The sequence below is a fragment of the Odocoileus virginianus genome, chromosome 6, assembly GCF_023699985.2.
Source record: "Odocoileus virginianus isolate 20LAN1187 ecotype Illinois chromosome 6, Ovbor_1.2, whole genome shotgun sequence".
NCBI lineage: Eukaryota > Metazoa > Chordata > Mammalia > Artiodactyla > Cervidae > Odocoileus > Odocoileus virginianus.
Genome location: NC_069679.1, coordinates 49,400,872 through 49,423,118, shown reverse-complemented (window position 1 = coordinate 49,423,118; position 22,247 = coordinate 49,400,872). Strand labels below are relative to the sequence as shown.

The following is a 22,247-nucleotide window of genomic DNA, read 5'->3' as shown; positions in this document are numbered from 1 at the left end:
AAAAAGGAGAGACTTGAGCCATCCTGGCAATGTGAATTTAAAATTGGCTAATGCCCCTACTAGTCCTTGTTATGCCACACTGACACTGTTAATGATTGCTCCATGTACTGTCAATTGTCTAACCTGTCTTGTCTCTGCCCACGTCAAGCTATGACATGCAGCGCCAGTTCAACAAAGATATATAACTACAGCCAACCACGGAAAACATCAGTCACTCTTAGATGGACACCGCTGTAAGGACTCTGAGACCTGAGACTAGCAAGAGGGAGAGGCCCAATGCCCCTCGCCGTCCCAGTTCAGCAGGAAGTAGCCAGAGAGACCTCGATGCCCCTATTCCCAAAGAACTGGGCCTCCCATCTCTTGAGGGGGGAATGTTAGGTAGTTAGAATAGGGAAAAGGAGTCCAGAATGGCGGTGGCTAAAAGACCTGGAAGGGAGAAGCCCACGAAAATAGAGCAAAGGAAGGTCTGAGGACCGGAGTGAGAACCTCAGGTAAAACAAACAACACTCCTGGCCGGCCCAGTGTCATAAGACAGGCCCAGGGACAGAGAAACAGATAAAAAGAGTAGCCAAAGCCCTCTTCGCTCTCTCTCCTGCACGATGGGGCGCCCTTCTCTTCCCGTCTTGGGATTGACGTGCCCTCACACCTCGAAGACGGATTTTCCTGCTATCATCTAAATAAAATAGAGCTGTAACACTGAGCTGTAACGCTGATTTATTTAAGAGCTGTAACACGGTCTGTCCAAGACCCAAGAGCTGTGACCCGCCGAGAGTGCTTCAACGTCCGTCACTCCAAATTTTTGTTGTGACGAGGCAAAGAACCGAGGACCATCCACTCACCTGACAAAAGGATAGCTGGAGGTTCTTGAGGGAGATACCGTAGCTATGATTTTATGTGATATATAGTTCATAATAAAATTAGATTGTGCTAAAATGACTAGAGGAGACTGAGCATTGCACTTCAAGCACTTGGTAAAGATGTTTGTTTTACCTTTAGCAAAGTTTGTAATAGATAACAAGGTGAGATTACAGAGAATTTATTTTGTGAAATACAAAAATTGCACAATGTCAATTTACACAAGGACTGAAGGTTTTTAGTTTTAAGCAGGAAGTGAAGGGGAGAGTTAAAGTAATTGGATCAGAGAAACCACAGAAAGTCAGAGTCAAGACTTGTCAGCAACAGTCATGTAGAAAATCAAGACTTGCCTCCTCCAGAAGAACAATCAGTTATAATGGTAAGTGATGACATTATCACAAGATTAGTGAACTCTAGTCTTAGCTTTGCTACATCTGCCCAATGAGGGCAGAAGCCAGTTACTCAATAGTTTGAGGATTTTATTAAGTCCCCAAAACAAGTGGTGAAAGTCAACATATAATTTACTCTGAAGTCACCCCGCAAGGGTCTCATGGTCCAAGATGGCCAGCAAGAAAATGGGGAGGTAAGGCTGCAGTGGAGAGAGGCTGAGAGTCACATTGAGTTTTTATTCTCCCTTTTCTTTATTAATACGAAGGTAAGGGCCCATTGTTCGTAGTGATGCTTTCTAAGGCCCACTTGACTTCACATTCCAGGATGTCTGGCTCTAGGTGAGTGATCACACCTTTGTGATTATCTGGGTTGTGAACATCTTTTTTGTACAGTTCTTCTGTTTATTCTTGCCACCTCTTCTTAATATCTTCTGCTTCTGTTAGGTCCATACCATTTCTGTCCTTTATTGAGCCCATTTTTGCACGAAATGTTCCCTTGGTATCTCTAATTTTTCTTGAAGAGATCTCTAGTCTTTCCCATTCTGTTGTTTTCCTCTATTTTTTTGCATTGATCTCTGAGGAAGGCGTTCTTATCTTTCCTGGCTATTCTTTGGAACTCTGCATTCAAATGGAAATATCTTTCCTTTTTTCCTTTGCTTTTCGCTTCTCTTCGTTTCACAGCTATTTGTAAGGCCTCCTCAGACAACCATTTTGCCTTTTTGCATTTCTTTTCCATGAGGAGAAGACTCTTGAGAGTCCCTTGGACTGCAAGGAGATCCAACCAGTCCATCCTAAAGGAGATCAGTCCTGGGTGTTCATTGGAAGGACTGATGCTGAAGCTGAAACTCCAATACTTTGGCCACCTCATCAAAGAGTTGACTCATTGGAAAAGACCCTGATGCTGGGAGGGATTGGGGGCATGAGGAGAAGGGGATGACAGAGGGTGAGATGGCTGGATGGCATCATTGACTCGATGGGCATGAGTTTGAGTAAACTCTGGGAGTTTGTGATGGACAGGGAGGCCTGGTGTGCTGCGATTCATGGGGTCGCAAAGAGTCGGACACGACTGAGCGACTGAACTGAACTGAAGGGTCCATTGTGTGCATAGAAATATATGCACATAGAAATCATATTATAGATAATGTTCAATTATGCTATTCTATTGATCTAGTTATAAGACATTCTCTTCAGTGATAATTTTGGTAGCAAATCCTCTTACAAAAGCATTCCTTTTCTGGGAATTCCCTGGCTGTCAGGTGGTTTGGGCTACGATTTCACTGTCAAGGAACTTGGCTCAATCTCTGGTTGGGGAGCTAAAATTCCACAAGCTGCATGCCTCAGCCAAACCTTAAAAAAAGAAAAGCATTCCGTTTCCATAATAAACATGTCTGATTTTTAAGAACTCTTCACCCTTCTTTAATTCTACCACCAAGTATCAATGACCACTTACTCTTCCCCTTCCTCCACTAAACATCTTAGTCACCTTCTAACTAAAATCAAATCTAAGGTCTCAAACCACCCACCAAATGAAATAATGTTCTAAAAGGTCCAGACAATTAAGGGAGAAGTTGATTTGAGATTAAACTGTATATAGGACATAACCTACTTTCCCCAGTGCATTTAAGATAATTCACATCTACTAGATATTTTGTCTGTTTAGCCTCTAGTTTTTATAAAATTGAGTATGAATTCTAGCAATTCACCCAGAATAATAGAACTCTAGTTCAATAAAACAGTGCGTGTTATTGTTGTTCAGTCACTAAGCCACGTCTGACTCTGCAACCCTATGGACTACGACATGCCAGGCTTCCCTGTCTTTTACTATCTCCCAGAGTTTGCTCAAATTCATGTCTATTACAGTCAGTCATGCTATCTCACCATCTCGTCCTCTGTTGTCTTCTCCTTTTGCTTTGAATCCTTCCAGCATTAGGGTCTTTTTCCATGAGTTAGCTCTTCACACTAGGTAGCCAAAGTATTGGAGCTTCAGCTTCAGCACCAGTCCTTCCAATGAATGTTCAGGGTTGATTTCCTTTAGGATTGACTAGTTTGATCTTCTTGAAGTCCAAGGGACTCCAAGTCTTCTCTAGTACCACACAATTGTGTATTTAAAACAATGCTGATTCATGAATTCGATGTATGGCAAAAACCATCGCAATATTGTAAAATAATTATCCTCCAATTAAAATAAATAAATTAATTTTTTAAAATGCTACATTCTTTTAAATATACATGACATATTTACAAATAAATGAATTTGAATCTGTATGTCCAATTTTCTCTTTTTCCTTTTAACATTCTCTTTCCTTTTTAAGATGAACTTAAGTTTGTGTGTCTAATATTCTCCTTTCTTTCCAATTGTCTTTTCAATCCTCTTTCTACAAAAAACAGAGAAGGGGTAACAGGGAGAGAACATTGATGATGAACTTTTTTTTTGGCTGTGCTAGGTCTTAGTTGCAGTACACAGTGTCTTCACTGGGGCCTGCAGGCTCTTAGTTTCCCTGACCAGGGATTGAACCTGGGCTCCTGTATTGGGAGTGCTGAGTCTTAGCCACTGGACCACCAGGGAAGTCCTGTGATGAACTTTTAAATTTTGACAACTCCCAGAAAGCAGCACTCTACATAACTTTTAAATAAATGTCCCTGAATAAGACTGGTTCTTTGAAATGAGTTGAGTCAGACCTCTTTCTATGTAGTACAGAATAACAAATTGATGTAAAATTAGTTTATTGACTTACACCTTCAGAGAGAATTTTAGGCAGCTCACAAAAATATACAAAATGACAGAGTCATAAAAAAGACACAGTGAGAAAAATAAGACGAGTCAAGTCATGAGATAAGTCCATGTACTTTGAAGTCCTATATACCTGCAACAGGTGGGCCCCACACATGGATCTGGTCTTTCTGGCAAGGAAGAGACTTGGTCAGTAACAAGATTCACAGAATTTGTGAGAAAAACTGGTCTTTCTTCAGGTGAAGCACAGTCACTCAGAGCTGCCCAGGAGGGCAACACTTCCGACAGATGCTAGAGAGTGACTTCAGGGGTCACACTTGGTCAGCATTGGGACAAATTGATAATCCAAGGCCTCATGCTCTGTGTCTGGGCAGCATAGCTGAAGTAACACCGGTGGAGAACATTTTTAAAGGTTTCACTGAAATCACAAAAACAAACACGAAAACAACTCTCACAAACATAAAAACAAACAAACAGAGTCTAAGTTTGAGGTATCTTCTGGATTAAGCTGTTTGCCAGCAGTATACCTTGGTGGATATCTGAGTGAAATCACTTGTTGAATGTAGTTATTAAGTCAGTTATCAGAGAAAGACAAATCATATGATATCATTTATGAAATCTAAAAAAAAAAATGGTACAAATGAACTTATTTACAAAATAGAAATAGAATCACAGATGTAGAAAAACAAACTTATGGCAGACTGGGCATGACATATACACACTCTGTGTGCTTAGGTGCTCAGTCATGTCTGACTCTTTGTGATCCATTGGGCTGTAGCCCACCAGGCTCCCCTGTCCATGGGATTTTTCAGGCAAGAATACTGGACTGGAGGTCATACACACTACTATCTATAAAATAGATAATAATAAGGTTCTACTTGTATAGCAGAGAGAACTTTACTCAATACCCTGTAGTGACCTGTATTGGAAAAGAAGCTAAAAACGAGCAGACACATGTATATGTGTAACTGAAGCGTTTTGCTGTACAGCAGAAAAACACAACAGTGTGAACCAACCACACTTCAATTAAAAAAAAAGTTTAAGTCAGTTATATTTCTAGAAAGTCGTTACCAAAACAGATGACTTTGGCTTCAGAATTGTTGATACTTCTTTGTTAGCGTGGCTCCTTTTACCATCTCATGACCGAAGCAGTTCATGTGGGATTTAAGGAAGAGTTCATATGTGCTGGTGCAGAACAAACAACTCTCCAACACACTGAGATGGGTTTAGGGAGATGTGTGTGGTTACCGGATATGTGACTGTTAAACCTGTGTTCAGAAGAGGGAATGTGTATAGACATGTGTGGGCCCCAAGGAAGGAGACACAAGAAGTTGAGGAGGAGAGCCACAATCGCAGGCATTGTGTTGGGCTCAGCGTGCTGCGTGGCTGTGTGGTGCTTGGTATAACAGATTTTGTGGGGGTGCTATGAAAAAGCTTTTCATCCTCCGAAATAATTAAATAAAAAGGAGAATGCTCTGGAACGCTGCATAACTCAGGGACTTTTCTGTTGTGGAAAAAAAGACTGAAAATAGGATCGAATAGGATATGACTTACAAATGTTGAAGATGTTCTTAAATTCCACTTTAAGGAATTTGCTAAAGCCTCAGCCTGTAATTTGAAACAAGGCATTCAAGTAGATTGGACACATGCCTATAAATTTTTAAATTTAAAGAGGCGGTAAAAAAAAAAACTGAAGAGGTGGTATGTGGGAATAAGGTCAGGAATATCCTAATATCACAGGGTAAAGAACTAAGAAACAGGAGAGAATTATTTTTTACAAAATGTCAAAGACCTAACCAGACTATATCTCATTATAAGTAATCATTACATATATTTAAAACAATATAATATGAAAAAGAGAGCAAATATACTACAGAACTTTATTTGCTGGTTTTGAATATACAAATATATAGCAATGACCTCTGAATACTCTAGAATGAAGAATTCCAGAATTTCACTTTTTTTACCTTTTAATTATCCATATGTATTTAAGTATGTATGTGGGCTTCTCTGATGGCTCAGACGGTGAAGAATCTGCTTGCAATTCAGGAGACCTGGGATTGATACCTGGTTTGGAAAGATCCTCTGGAAGAGGGCATGGCAACCCACTCCAGTATTCTTGCCTGGGAAGAGGACAGAGGAGCCTGGTAGGCTACAGTCCAAGGGGTCACAAAGAAAAGGACATGACTGAGCAACTAATTACAAACACAGGTATGAATGTAGGCATGTTATCAGTGACACTGTATTACTTCTCTTTCTTGTATGGTTAGCGGAAAAGCACTGCATTTGAAGAATTCAGACAGGTAATACATATTATATTTTTCCAATAGTAGAAGTATCATCCCTAGTGCATTTTAAAGTGTGTCATGGGATGCTCTGGGTTGATAGGTTTCTTAGGTGGCCTAAAACTGAATATGACTTGAAGTGAAACAAATACTCTTTTGCAGTCAGCAGGCATTCCCCATATGAAGGCGTTTCTTTAATAATCGACATATAGCCTAAAGTTCATAGTGGTGTGGATAAATAAAAGTCAATTTTTTCAGTATTACAAGATATGGTTAAAAAGTTTTTTTAAATGTATTTTTTTTTGTTAAAAAGACTTCTTATCAGATTAACTGTTACTTTTTAATTTTATTATTATTTTTAAAATTTGGCTATGACATTCTGCATGTAGGATCTTAGTTCCTTAACCAGAGATGAAACAATACCCCCTGCCATGGAAACATCGAGTTCTAACCACTGGACCTCCAGGTAAGTCCCAAGATTAACTACATACTATATACTTTGATTTTAATTTGTTATATTGCCACAATTTTTCTATTATGTAGCAATAACTTTAGACCATATTCAGAAGTTTGTTGTTGTTTAGTTGCCCAGTCATGTCTGACTCTTTGTGACCCCATGGACTGCAGCAAGTAAGGCCTCCCTGTCCCTCACCATCTCCCAGAGTCTGCCCAAGTTCATGTCCATTGCATTGGTGATGCCGTCCAGCCATCTCATACTCTGATGCCCTCTTTTCTTGCCCTCGATCTTTCCCAGCATCATGGACTCTTTCAATGAGTTGTCTGTTTGCATCAGATGACCAAAATACTGGAGCTTCAGCTTCAGCATCAGTCCTTCCAGTGAAGAACTCGTTTCAGGAGTTTACCTACTCAAAAATATTTTGAGGTACCCATTCTTCAGCATTGAATTGCAATTGAAATAAACTATTTCTCATTATAGTCCAATATTTAATTCGCATTGGTCTCCTAGTTCTACATTTTAGAGCAAGGTCAATTCTTCTTTTTCTGAATGTGTATTAACTATGTGAAAATAGCTGTATCATCCTCCTTATGCTTTCTTTTGTCTAAGCTAAAAATTCCTAGTGATGCAACTTTAAAAAAACTTGAATATAAGTTTTTATGTTCAGTTCAGTTTAGTCACCCAGTTTTGTCCAACTCTTTGCACCCCATGGACTGTAGCATGCCAGGCTACCCTGTCCCAGAGCTTGCTCAAACTCATGTCCACTGAGTCGGTGATGCCATCCAACCATCTCATCCTCTGTCGTCCCCTTCTCCTGCCTTCAATCTTTCCCAGCATCAGGGTCTTTTCCAATGAGTCAGTTCTGCACATCAGGTGGCCAAAGTATTGGAGTTTCAGCTTCAGCAACAGTCCTTGCAATGAATATTCAGGACTGATTTCCTTTAGGATGAACTGGTTTGATCTTCTTACAGTCCAAGGGACTCTCAAGAGTCTTCTCCAACACCACAGTTCAAAAGCATCAGTTCTTCGATGCTCAGCTTTATTTATGGTTCAACTCTCATATCCATACATGACTATGGGAAAAACCATAGCTTTGACTAGATGGATCTTTGCTGGCAAAGTAATGTCTCTGCTTTTTAATATGCTGTCTAGGTTGGTCATAGCTTTTCTTCCAAGGAGCAGTGTCTTTTAATTTCATGGCTGTAGTCACCATCTGTAGTGATTTTGGAGCCCCCCAAAATAGTCTGTCACTATTTCCATTATTTCCCATCTATCTGCCATGAAGTGATTGGACGGGACGCCATGATCTTAGTTTTCTGAATGTTGAGTTTTAAGTCAGATTTTAAACTGTCCTCTTCCACTTTCATCAAGAGACTGTTTAGTTCTTCTATGCTTTCTGCCATACAGGTGGGGTCATCTGCATATCTGAGGTTATGAAACAGTATGAAAAGGCTTTTATGTTAATTCCTGCTAAATTTCTCTTCATTGCTCTCATTGATTAGCTCACTCTATGAGTATATACAAATATTTATCCTGGGATCCAATGTATTAGATACATCACCTAAGTTTTCTTTCTGCTCTTGAATACACTGAGAAAACATTTAAAACTATAAAAGCAGGAATTATCTTTATTTCCCAGTTCATGAATAATTAAAAAAGAGGATGATGATGATAAAATTATTGAATTCATCCCTTCTTAAAATTCCTCAAGTGGATCTGTTAGAAGTGTTTCATTTTTATTTTTAAATGATACATAGAAGTCATATGTATGCATACATGTATGTTTTTAAATATTTAAAGCATATTTTTTATTCTAGTAAGATAATTTAAACAGTGACACATTCTGTACTGCACAAAAATATTTTCTGAATAATCAGATGAAGCTCATGAATTAGAGATGATTTCTTTCCTTTTAACTTTTTTTTTTAAATTGAAGTATAATTGACTTATGTTAGTTTCAGGTGTTCAACATAATGACTCAACATTTAAATATATTACAAAATGATCATCATAAGTACAGTAACCATCTGTCACCATACAAATTTATTATAGTATTACTGACTATATTGCTTATGCTGTATATTACATCTCATCTTACAACTGGAAGTTTGTGCCTCTTAATACTCTTCACCTATTTTGCCCAATTTCCTTGTAGCTTTATAAATGCTAGTTTGATTTGTTAGAATAATTAAATCCAATTTTCCAATAATATAAATTAAAATTTTTTTTTACAAATTTAATTTTTAATAGTCAATCTGTATCATGGCTTTGAAATAAGACCTTCATCTATCTTTAAGTTGTGAATAGCATGCTTTAGAGTTTTACCAATCTATGTTAACATATTTTTGCAAAAATAATTTAGGCTGAATCTTCCAATTTTTAAAAAAAGAGCATTTGGGGAATTCCCAGGTGGTTCAGTGGTTACGACTTGGGGCTTTCACTGCTGTGGGCCTGGGTTTGATCCCTTGTGGGGAAACTTAGATTCCGTAAGCTGTGTGGTATGGCAGGGGAAAAAAAGCATTTTAACATAAAGGGATTAAATTAAATAATATCTAAAATCACCGATTCAATGTACATGAACTTGGGCAAAGTCCAGGAGATGGTGAGGGAGAGGGAGGTTTGGTGTGCTGCAGTTCATGGGGTTACAGAGTTGGACATGACTCGGCAACTAAACAACAAGATCACTCCTAGTTTTGCTTTTTTAATCCATTAGAGAAATATTCTTATCCATTTAACTAAACCTTCAGTAGAGTTGGTGTACTCCATTTTAAGATATGCTTTTAAATGGTTACTCTTTAATTTTCACATGATAACAATTCTGTTAGATTAGGGGAATTCAGCAGTTACCTATGAATACTTAGTTAAACCTCAACAAAAGATCAGAAGAATTGGTTAAAGCTCTCCAGTGTAATATATAATCTTGCTGATTCTTAAAACATGTGAAGACACTGTTTTTTGTTGTTGTTTTTGTTGTTGCTGCTGCTCTTGTTTATGTCCTTCAAGGCACACCTCAAATGTGCTGGAAAAACATTGCTGATGTTGTAGGACATTTTGTGGCTCTCCGCTTGATGAATAGCAGAAAGCAGAGAGAAGATGGCAAAAGCATGGTGTACCTTCTCTTTTGAAGACTCTTTCACCCCTGGCCACGCATTTTAGTCTGACTCTCAAAAGAGAACATCCAGACCTTTCTCGGGGACAGTTATTACCTTCCTCTTTCAGCTACCACACAGGATCCCTCTGTCATCTCTGAACTAATGCATCCTTCTGAATGTCAGAGATGTCAGAGAGTGGGCCGGGGGCTTCCCTAGCCTCGTCTCTCAAGTGAACCGTCTATACTTAGCCAACTTGCAGAGATTCTTTGGACCTCTACTGTTATGCTTATGACCGGGCATATCCTGTTTGTTACTTGTGAGGAGAGTTGGTGGTGTTGGCCCCTAAACAGTGACAGGCAGAATTATCCAGTGACTAGTTAGCTGACCAGATCTGCTTGTGCTCAAAACAACTCAGATCTACCACCTCAACTGCTGAGACGTGTCCGGGTTCCAGCAGGGCAGGTCTGGACCTGGCTTGCCTCTGAATCAAGACAGCCCTGGGAGTAGAAATCCAGATCTGGATCATATTTATTTTGAAGGAATCATGAGTAGAGATGAGGACAGGGCACTGGTAGGCCCTCTCTGGGAAGGCATGGCACTGGACTACAAAGCAGGATGCCTGTTATTTGATCCTATTCTGCCACTGACCTGGCTTAAATGGGTCTTTGCTTCTCTGGACCTTAGTTTTTTCATTTTCAAGGTAACAGTTCAATTACATAATTTTAAGACCCCTCTGTTGCACTACAAACTTAATTTAAGCAGAACTGAAACCACCTGTCAGCTTCAGAACAGAACAAATGGCCTCACACCATACAGTACCTTTCCCAGTGTGGATCAAACGTGCTGCAAGCTGAAGCATAAGGTGACACTTGTGCTTTGCATCAAGTTATGGTGTCTGGATAAAGGCTTTCCTTTGTGTTTGTTTTATTTTGGTGTTCACATTGCCTATATGAAAGGATTGAATTAGCTCTGACTTCCCTAGTAACTGGTCAAGAATCTGCCGAAAAGAAAAAAAAAAAAAAAAAAAAGAATCTGCCTACAAGGCAGGAGACCACACGTTGAATCCTGGGTTGGGAAGATCCCCTGGAGCAGGGCACGGCTACCCACTCCAGTATTCTTGCCTGGAGAATTCCATGAACAGAGGAGCTTGGTGGGCTTCAGTCCTTTAGGATCCTTAGGATCGCAAAGAGCGGACACGACTGAGCACAGCACCTGACACAAAATTTCCCTTTGAGAGCAAAAAGATTAGGATTCAGTTTTTGGCAAATTCATAAAGAAAATATTTCAAAATAGATGAGACCAAGGTAAGGAAAGATAAAACAAATTGCCCTACATAGTTATAATTTCAAATTGACTTAATTTTCTTTTATATTGTTAAAACAAAAACTCCAAACGTGCAGAAAAGGTAATTTTATTTATTCCCCTTCCTTTTGTTAGGTCTTTTCTCCTCTTTAAGCCCTCACAGTACTCTGAGTTTTCATATTTCCCTAGATTCCTTTTGTCACAGGAAAAATGCAGGTCTTCTAGAGTAAAATTTATGAGCAGAACTGAAGGCAGTGTTATCTCTCACAGAGTAACTTATCATTAAAAACCATGGAATGTTACCTATTTTGAGATTACAGAACTCTTTTATTTTGTTAATTTACTTACTTTTAATTGGAGAATAATTGTTTACAACATTGTGTTGGTTTCTGCCATACATCAACGTGAATCGGCTAGAGGTATACATGTCTACTCGGCCTCTTGAACCTCCTTCCCATCTTCCACCTCCATCCCACCCCTCTAGGAAAAACCATGAAATACTATCTTTTGATGGGAAGGAAATATTACAAAGCAAATCTTTAGAGAAAAATCTCTTTCATTCTCACCTTTCTCCTACACTGCTGTTAGTGTTTTAATTTGATTTTTTATAAACTTTTTTTTTTTTTGCATAGGTTTTTCCTATGTGGTTGTAATAATATGCATGTAGTATATGGAGTCCACACCTTGTTTGCCCATTTCTTCACAGACCTTTTAATGACTGTGTACTAATTCCCTGGGGGCAAGTGGCACAGTTTTCTTAACCACCATTCTGTAGGGTCTCCCATGGGACTTTGAGGGTTGGATGAAACAGTAGAATGACACAGAGGATCAGTCCTCAGTGTAGAAAACTTGGGTTCACTGGGAAGCAGATGGGATAGATTTTGAACGTGGGTAGAAGTTTACACAGGCCCCATCTTCTAGAAGTTGAAATGGAGCCCATCACAGCACATTTTTTTCACCTTTCTAATTTAAATAGTGTAAACAGCTTTACTATAATTCACATACAATTCCCCTATTCAAAATGTGCAATTCAATAGCTTCTCGTATATTAACTGAGCTTTGTGTACAGTCAATTTTAGAACATATATGGTTAATTTCACTGAAGGATGAAACAATGAATAGTTTTGTTTCACACAGCATTTGAAATCAGTTTCCATTTGTTATTAGCTTTGAAATTATTTATTTAAAAGATGTTTCTCAAAGCAAGACAGTGGGTTGGTAGAACCCTAAATCTCTAGGGCTTCTACTCTGGACAGATGTGAGGGTTAACTGGTTCCTATCTGCTGGTATGCCCAGTGCCTTTTGGACAGCAGGTGAGAGGGCAGGTAAGTTTCTGCCTTAGGGCTAGGCTCAAATATGAATTCCATTGCTGGTGCTGGGTTTTGATCTACCTTAAATCCTGTCAGGGGTTGTGAGAGCTGATGACTTCTTTCTCCATGGATATTTGTGGGTTTGCAGACTCCAGCTCACTCCTGACCTCAGGTAACTTATTGACACCCAGTCTACTTACTGCCTTGGTATACAGGCTGGGGTTCTTGGGCTTGCTTCAGTTGCTTCTTGCAACACTGGAGTCCTTGCTCTCTGGGTACAGATCCCAGGTCCTGACACAAGCAGGCCCAGCTGACCAGCTTCATTTTATTGTCATCTGCACCCAATGTTGAAATCATGAGTGACTCTCTATGATTAAACAGGGCTGTCTTCACCACCTGAAGATAAAGAAGTCCGTATTTCAAAGATCAGATTTCCAAATTCAAGACTTGTAAGATATACTAAGAACAATGGATAAACTAGGTTGAAAAATAAGCCTTTGTGATTTTTTTGGGTACAAAGATGCTTAGTGCATGCTATTTATAAAATTGAAATACTTAGCAGTGGAGGGTAGTTGAATGAATTATGATAAATCTCTATGATGAAACATCACTCAGCTATTGTGCTTGTGGGCTAAGTCACTTCAGTCATGTCCAACTGTTTGCAATACTATGGACTGTAGCTCTCCAGGCTCTTGTGTACTTGGGATTCACCAGGCAAGAATAACTGGAGTGGGTTGCCACACCCTCCTTTAGGAGATCTTCCTGACCCAGGCATCTAACCCATGTCTCTTATCTCTCCTGCACTGGCAAAATGGGAAGCCCTACTTAGCTTTTGATATGTATTAAAAAGCTATAATTATGAGATTAAATACTTTTAATGTTTGGTCAGAAAATTAGGATTTAAAATGACACATAAAGAATGATCTCAGTTACGTAAATCACACAAGGAAATAAGCAAAATGTTATCTCTTGATAGATACTGATCATTTTCTTTTCTATATTTTGTTATACCTTTCAAAATGAGTATGTATTCCCTTTACAATCAGAAAAAGGTACATAAACTTTTAAAAAATAATAAAGTATATTTTATACATCATAAAATTTACTCATTGCATGAATACAATTCAATGATTTTTAATAACTTTACCAAGTGCTACAATCATCACCATAAATCAGTTTTTAGGACATTTTCATTACCCCAATAAGACTCCTCACACCCGTTACAGGTAATGTGTCTTTCCATTCTCTGCCCTAAGCAACCACTAATCTACTTTGTCTCTATAAATTTGCCTTCTCTGGACTTCCCATGTGAATAGAATCATATAATATGTGGTCTTATGTTTGACTTCTTCCACTTAGCATGATGTTTTTAAGGTTTATCCATGTGACATGTATTAGTTTGTTTCCTTTCCTCACTCAGTTTTGCATTATATAACTGAGTGCATTTTGTCTATTTATTCATCAACTGATGGTCATTTAAGTTGTTTCCAGTTTGAGGCTATCATGAACAGTGCTTCTATGAGCAATCCTGTGCAAGTCTTTATGTGGACATATGTTTTCTTTTCTCTTAGGTAGATACCAAGAGTGAGATATTGGGTCACATAGTAGCTTAATGTTTAACTTTTTGAGAAACTATGGAATGATTTTCCAAAGTTGTCTATATTAACTTTTATAACCTCCCCTCAAGAATTTAAAGTCCACCTTTCAGCCTTAGATGTGCACCTGGATCTGGCTCTTTTGTCCTCTTCTCGGCTGATCTAGCTGGTGACTGAGGGGATAGTATTGCTCTATGCCATTGTCTTAGAAATTACGGAAGGTTCCTACATAGCCTCCTTCTTTCCTTAAGTTCCTAATAAACAATGAACTCTCTACTTGGCTTTTCTGAGCTGTGAAAAGTTCTATTACAAATAATTTGAGAATTCACAAAGGAAGAGTACCTTTCACCTAGTTGCCTGGCCCGTTTGGAATATTTTTATGGTTGTCCAATAGGCAGCCTTACTTTGAAAGACTCTGGTTCACTGTGGATAGAATCTAATCATCAAGAATCTAACAAATATTGACAACATGTGCAAAACTCTGCTAGGTGCCATTAATTATAAAAAATAAATCCTATGTTGTCTTTGCCCTCAAGAAATGGAGAAGTTGTCTGGGAAGATAAAATGAAGCACATAAGAAACAGAGAATAGTTGGGGACTCAACAGATTAGGGGTGCCAGTAAGTATGGGTTGGGATAAAGAACTAAAAAAGTTAGACAGGAAAAGGAGGCAGAGGTTCTGGGAATTATTTTTTTTTGTTGAGCACTTACTATGTGGGAGTTACTACTATGTCCTGGTTACTGGAGATATAGCAGTGAACAAAACAGATAAAATCCTTGCACTTTGAGAGTTTACATTTTAAGGAATACATGACCAGAAGCAAAAATAAGTAAAATAGTCTATTAGATAGTAGCAGTAGAAAAACAACTTGGGATAGGCAGTTGGGTGTATGTATACAAATTACAATAGAGTGGTCTTGGATCATGCCTCTTAGAAACTAGTCTATATATATATATAGACTAGGTGGAAGGAGAGTCAAGAGTGTGACAGTTAAGAGGGTAGAGTCAAAATTCCTGAAGGCCAGGAGAGGATATATGAGCATATGTGAGGAGTTTCTCTTTAACCTATTCTAGGAACCAAGATACACACATTTTCCATGACTCCATGTCAGACTGAAAACTAGCACATCATGAATAGGCACGGGTGGCGCACAGACTCGAAGGATTGTCTTTTTTGGGTTTCACAAAGAGGTCACTTGGCCAGCGTGAATGCCTTGCTTTCACATATCTGCTGGCCCCTCTTCTATTAAAGTATCCTGGGCTGAGTGACTTTCTGGGAGGAAGAATGAAAAAAAAACAAGTAAAAGTTCAAACAGGCAATACCCTGTTTAAGCTAACACCCAGACACGCCGATTGAGACGCACCAGCAGTGCAAAGGCAACAGGGAGGAAGAGAAGCGCTAGGTCTTGCTTAAGAGGACAGACATACTAGGTAGCACAAAACCAGTCAGAGGGACCTAGCTTTCAATCTCAGCATCCCCACTTAGCAGTGTCACCTTGAGCATTTTATTTAGCCTTCATTTGCCTCTGTTTGATTAACTGAAAGAAATATGGAAAAGAGCAGCTGCTGTGAGGATTCAGTGAAATAATATACATAAAGCATTTGGTATTATGTTGGCACATAGTAGGTATTAAGATAATTAACTAATGGAAGTTGTCTTTTTAAAATCCAATAGAAAACATTTGCAGTGCTAAAAATAATAAGCATTAAGCTTTCTGTAGAGCTTATTTAAAAAAAAATCTTACTAGCTTATAGGTCTTGAGAGTGGTGGGCATATTTTAGTAAAAAAAAAAATTCATCAAACCTCCCACTATTAAAATGAGTTTTCTCACAATCCCATTCTTTGTGAGATGGAATATGGAATGCAGTAGAACTAGACAGGAATCCCAGTCCAAGTTTGCTGACCACCAGATGCAGGATGACATTTCCCAAGATATTTGCTGGATTAATTTTTTTTTCTCCAAATAATGAGTCATTATTGTGAGATATTGTTTATTGTGAAACTCTTGTGTTCCTGCCATACATACCAAAACAAAAGGTCACTTCGCAGGCACTTTGTTATAGTCAAGAACAAAAGAAAATAATATAATGTGAAACGTACTGCAGTAGGAACACACTGTCTTGCTGTGCCTTTTAGTACTGCTTTAGTATCTGCTTAAAGTACACACATTACAAAAAAAAGCAAGTGAAGGAACATTTAGTTGGACCCCATTTATGCAAAAATTATGTGACTTTACATGTACAGATAATTTCTGGAAAGACAGATTTGTTGATTGTGATTTAAGTCAGGAGTTTTCTACTTTTCATTATATCCCTCTGTATACTCTTGAGTTTAATTTTTAAACAATGAACATGTAGTATTTATAGAATGATTTTCTAAGCCATGTGAAAATGCATACAGAAAAAACTTTATATTGCCAGATTGAAAGTAGGTCTTAATACCTTAGTTCTAATATTGGTAGAAGGGATAAAAAATTGTCATCTGAAATCATTATAAAACCAATGTGTGTATATATGCATACACAGAATTATGATAGTATCATGGCCATTACTTACACCCACTCATGTTGAAAACAAGGAGTTCCCATTGAGAATTACTGCCAAGACTTCCAGGGTTACTCTGTAAATATGGGGGGACTGACCCACAGAATTTTCACTAAAATGAGGGAACACAATAGGGTTAAATCCAGAAGAAATTCTTCTAACTCATTGGTGCCAGCCACACTTCTTATTGACAGAGATCACCATCTGTTTGTTCACCTGGATATATCTTTGCTGCCTCACTCAATTCTGCTCAACAATTTTCTTTCGTTGAGTCAGAATAACGATTCTGAGGGCTGTAGCTGTACCATAAGGGGAATGGGTCCTCTGTCCCTGCATTGGCAGGTACTCTGCTTTTAATCCTGCACCCTTACCTGATCTCTTAGATATTATGACAGAAAAGCCAAGTAACTTTTTAAAGAGTACTTGTATTAAAAAATTGGGGAGGGGGCACTTCCCTGGTGGTCCAGTGGTTAAGACCGCATTTCCACTAGTAGGGCAGACTAGATTGCTGTGAACGAACATCTCACATGCACACTGCAAAATGCAGCCAAAAAAGCGCCTTTTTTTTTAAAAAATTGAAGTACAGTTGATTTACAATGTTGGGCCAATCTCTGCTATAAAGCAAACTGACTCAATTGTATACATATGTACATTCTTTTTAAAATATTCTTTTCCATTATGGTATCCAAGAAAATTGGATTTAGTTCCCTGTGTATAGAACCTTGTTGTTTATCCATTCTAAATGTAACAATTTGCATCTGTCAACACCAAACTCCCAGTCCATCCTTCCTCCTCCCCACAAATAACTTATTAGAATAAAATTTCCCTGTATTTGTATACAAAGATGGACATTTAACTACTGGCATTTAAAATTTTCTGGTAAGAAGTCTCTTGATATAGGGGTATAGTAATATGTAACCTAACCTAGAGAATATAGTCACTAATAACCCTCGTAAAAGCCCCTGAATTGTATGGCAGATATAATTAAGAATAAGCATACAAAGCTTAAAGAAAAACCTTCCAAAATGCAGAAGTCTTAGTGAAGGCATGACAAAATGCCAGTTTTTTTTATAGAGGCCTTCTAAAGCAGGCAGATAGATCATAATCTTCTCTGCAAGTGTCTGATGCAGAAACTTGTAGCACTTCTACTTACACTATAATAATTTTTAATTGCTCTATGGATAGTGAGTGAACCTATATGTGGATAGTGTGAAAAAAGATTAAGGAGCAAAGCTTCACTTTGTTGAGCTTAACTGAAGAGAGACCACAAGACCAACATGGACACCCTGCTCTTATGTTACAGGACAGAACTTTTTGAAACCTCTCTTACTAAAACAGTTTGGACTGACTGAGGACTAGAGTTTCTGTGAAGGAAATTCAAAATAAAATAGTAAAAATGTCTCTTCTGTCATTGTGGACCTGTAGGTCTCAACTAACCTCTCTGTATTTTCCAAAACCATCTTATTTATTTGTGGCATATTAGTTCCCTGTGGATTGAGCTTCGTCCTTGACAGTGAAAGCACAGAACCCCAACCACTGAACTGCTGCAGAATTCCCCCCAAACCATCTTATAATTCCTTATAATCTTATAATTCCTCTATACCTGATTTCCCTGATATTATCACTATAAAAAACACACCTTTAAGTACACTGATTCAGTCAAAAGAAAGAAGAAACTGGCTGGATTCTGTCCTTGTTATTCAGTCGCCAAGTGTGTCCAACTCTCTGTGACCCCATGGACTGCAGCACACCAGGCCTCCTTGTCCCTCACCATCTCCCAGAATTGTCCAAGTTCATGTCCATTGAGTCGGTGATGCCATCCAACCATTTCATCCTGTTGCCCTCTTCTCCTTCAGCCTTCAATCTTTCCCAGCATCAGGGTCTTTTCCAATGAGTCGGCTGTTCACATCAGGTGACCAAAGTATTGGAGCTTCAACTTTAGCATCAGTCCTTCCAATGAGTATTCAGGGTTGATTTCTTAGGATTGACTGGTTTGATCTCTGGGCTGTCCAAGGAACTCTCAAGAGTCTTATACAGCACCACAGTTCGAAAGCATTAGTTCTTCAGCACTCTGACTTCTTTATGGTTTAACTCTCACATTTGTATATGACTACTGGAAAGACCATAGCCTTAACTTTACAAACCTTTGTCAGCAAAGTGATGTCTTTGCTTTTTCATACACTAAGTTTGTCATAGCTTTTCTGCCAAGAAGCAATCATCTTCTAATTTTATGGCTGCAGTCACCATCTGCAGTGATTTGGGAAATCTGTCATTACTTCTACCTTTTCCCCTTCTATTTGCCATGAAGTGATGGGGCCAAATATCATGATCTATAGTTTTTTTTAATATTGAGTTTTTAAGCCAGTTTTTTTTTCACTCTCCTCTTTTACCCTATTCCTCTTTGATTTCTGGCATTAAAGTGGTATCATCTGCATACCTGAGGTTGTTGATATTTCTTCCAGAAATCTTACAAGCTTGTAATTCATCCAGCCTGGTATTTCACATGATGTGCTCTGCATATAAGTTAAATAAACACGGTGACAATAAACAGCATTGTTGTACTTTGCAGTTTGAACATCTGGAAGTTCTCGGTTCACATATCGCTTAAGACTAGATTGAAGGATTTTGAATGTAACCTTAACAGTATGGGAAATGAGATTAACTGTCCGGCAGTTCGATCATTCTTTAGTGCTGCCTTTCTTGGGAATTGGGATGAAAATTGACCTTTTCCAGTCCTGTGGTCACTGCCAGCTTTTCCAACTTTGCTGACATACTGAGTGTAACACTTTAATAGCACCCTTCTTTAAAATTTCAAAAAGCTCTGCTGGAATTCCGTCACCTTCACTAGCTTTATTGGCAGTAGTGCTTTCTACGGGCCATTTGACTTCACACTTCAGAATGTCTGGCTCTGGGTGAGAGACCACACCATCGTGGTTATCTGGGTCCTTAAGATCTTTTTTGTACAGTTTTTATGTGTATTCTTGCCATCTCTTCTTGATCTTTTCTGCTTCTATCAGGTCTTTACTGTTTCTGTCCTTTATTATGCCCATCTTTGGAGGAAATGTTCCTGTCCTTGACACAAATATAAAACATACGTTATCAACATGTACCTGGAGAAAAAAACAAGAGAGAAAACTCATAGTAAGACTCGTGAGTGAGAAGACTCACTGTTTGGATTAGTTTCAGTTTTTTACTATTCTGAAAATAAGTGATCTGAGCCAGGTTATCCACTCATCTTCTTCCCCACCCCCTCTTTACTATAAACAGATAAGCAATAATGGTTGAGGGGATGGCAGAACCCAAGCCTGTGCCACTTGAGAGTTAGGATATGAGTGAGAGCTGGTGCTAAAGAAAAGCAGGTTGGAGTAATGGAATAGCCTATCAATGAAGAGAGAAACACGTAGAAGAAGAATGAGATGTCCTTTTACTTGGATAGCTAATGTAGAAGATGCATTACAATGGGAGCTTTAGGCAGCTGGGACCAGCTGACTGTGAGGGACCACAGAAAGTTTAGCTAATTTGCTGAGAATGTTGGGCCATCCTCTGCAATGACCAGTATTCAAACTCTATACTGAGTATCCTATACAGAGTACTATAGCTCTATATTTAGTTACATAAAATCTCTTCTCATCTTGACTACCTTAATAGAAGATTAAAGCAGTCCCGGACTTAGTTATACAGTTGATTCTCATTATTTGCAGAGTTCATATTTGTGAAGTCACCTACTTGCTGAAGTTCATTTGTCAACTTGAAAATCCACACTCCCAATGCTTTCATAATCATTTCTGGACATGCCTGCTGTGGTGTGATGAAAAACTGAGTCACCAGGGTTATTCCCAGTTGAGGTTAAAGAAGGTGATGTTCTTTTTTCTTGTTTTAGCTCTCTTACTGAAAATGAGTGTCTACTTCAAGATCTATCTAGAGCCATGTTTTTAGATCTTTGTGCTTTTTGTTGATGAGTTCACTGTTTAAAATGGCACCCAAACACAATGCTGAAGGGCTATCTTGAGTTAAACGTTTTTGGCTGAGTTAATAAATCAATAGTGTCTTAAACAAGGTATCTTTAAATAGAAATACATGTAAAATAAGGCTACATACTGATTGGCTGATGTTAGTTTACAGAACTGGAGAATAACTTAATGATGAGTGTATCAGTTTCTTAGGACTACCATTACAAATTATCACAAACTTGCTGTCTTACAACAACAGAAATTTTTCTCTCACAGTTCTGGAGCCAGACAAAATCAAGATATTGTCAGGGCCACACTTTCACCAAAGGTTTTAGGTGAATATTCTTCCTTGCCTTTCTTCTAGCTTCTGGTGGCTATTGGCATTGCTTGGTGCATGGCACATAATTCAAATGTCTTCCTCTGTCTTTACATTGCCTTCTTCCTTAGGTGTCTCTATGTCCACATGTTCCTCTCTTTTCTCTTATAAACACCCAAGTTATTGAATTTAGAGACTATCCAAAATCTAGGATGCTTTCATGTTGAGATCTTTAACTAATTACATCTGCAAACACTCTGCTTCAACAACAACAAAAAAATTAAATTTTTCAGTCTATGTGTATGTGAATTTTAGAAGGATACCTTTCAACACATTATAACAAATTATATACAGTTGAAGAAAGAATAAAACCCTTGGAGAATGTGCAAAAGAACAGTTAAAGCACAGAAAAGCAAAAAAAGAAAAGAACAAAAGGTGGGGGAAGAGGAAATACATCAAAATTAGGATAAGATATAGATGAGAGAGTCTAACGTTTATTTGAAGTCTCAGAAGGAAAGGAGTGCAGTTAATACTGTAGTGTGTATTTGAAAGTTACTAAGAGAGTAGATCTTAAAAATGCTTATCAGAAGAAAAATTATAACTATGTAAGGTGATAGATGTTAACTAAACTTATTGTGGTAATCATTTTGATGTTGAATAATAATGCTGCACACCTCAAATGAATGCAATATTATGCACTGAGTTATATCTCAATAAAACTTGGGGGGGGGATGATACAATAAAAATCACAAAACAAGAACAAACTTAAGATTTCTATTTCCAGTGTAAATATCTTTCAAAAATGAAGGTTAAATAAAGATATTTTCAGATAGATGAAAACCAAGAGAATTCTTCATCTGGTGATCTATACTAAAGAAAGTGCCAGAGAGTTCTTCTAAGGCTAAAGGAAAAATTATCTCAAATGGAAGGTTAGACATAAAAGAAGGAATAGAGAGCAAGAGTATTAGTAAATATGTGGGTAAATCAAAATAAATATGACTGTATAAAATGACAATAGTACTGTCCTAAGGGGCTACATCGGAGAAGGCAATGGCACTCCACTCCAGTACTCTTGCCTGGAAAATCCCATAGAGGGAGGAGCCTGGTAGGCTGCAGTCCCTGGGGTCGTGGGGTCGCTGAGTCGGACACGACTGAGCAACTTTGCTTTCACTTTTCACTTTCATGCATTGGAGAAGAAAATGGCAACCCACTCCAGTGTTCTTGCCTGGAGAATCCCAGGGACGGTGGAGCCTGGTGGGCTGCTGTCTATGGGGTCGCACAGAGTCGGACACAACTGAAGTGACTTAGCAGCAGCAGTAGCAGCAAGGGGCACATGTATATAGGAGAAGGGAGGGAGTGACTATTAAACAACAGCAATAGCAAATAAGTAACGGGGAGGGAGACTACAAAATTTTTGCAATG

At 38.4% G+C, this 22,247-nt stretch overlaps 1 long non-coding RNA gene across 1 annotated transcript; it reads left to right on the top strand.

Annotated features, from left to right (window-relative positions):
- Positions 1 to 1,123: 1,123 nt before the first annotated feature.
- LOC139035643 (uncharacterized) lies at positions 1,124 to 20,600 on the top strand. Its single transcript, XR_011488302.1, has 4 exons — positions 1,124 to 1,234; positions 6,025 to 6,186; positions 6,650 to 6,726; positions 20,261 to 20,600. It is a non-coding gene; the product is annotated as an uncharacterized lncRNA (long non-coding RNA).
- Positions 20,601 to 22,247: the final 1,647 nt, after the last annotated feature.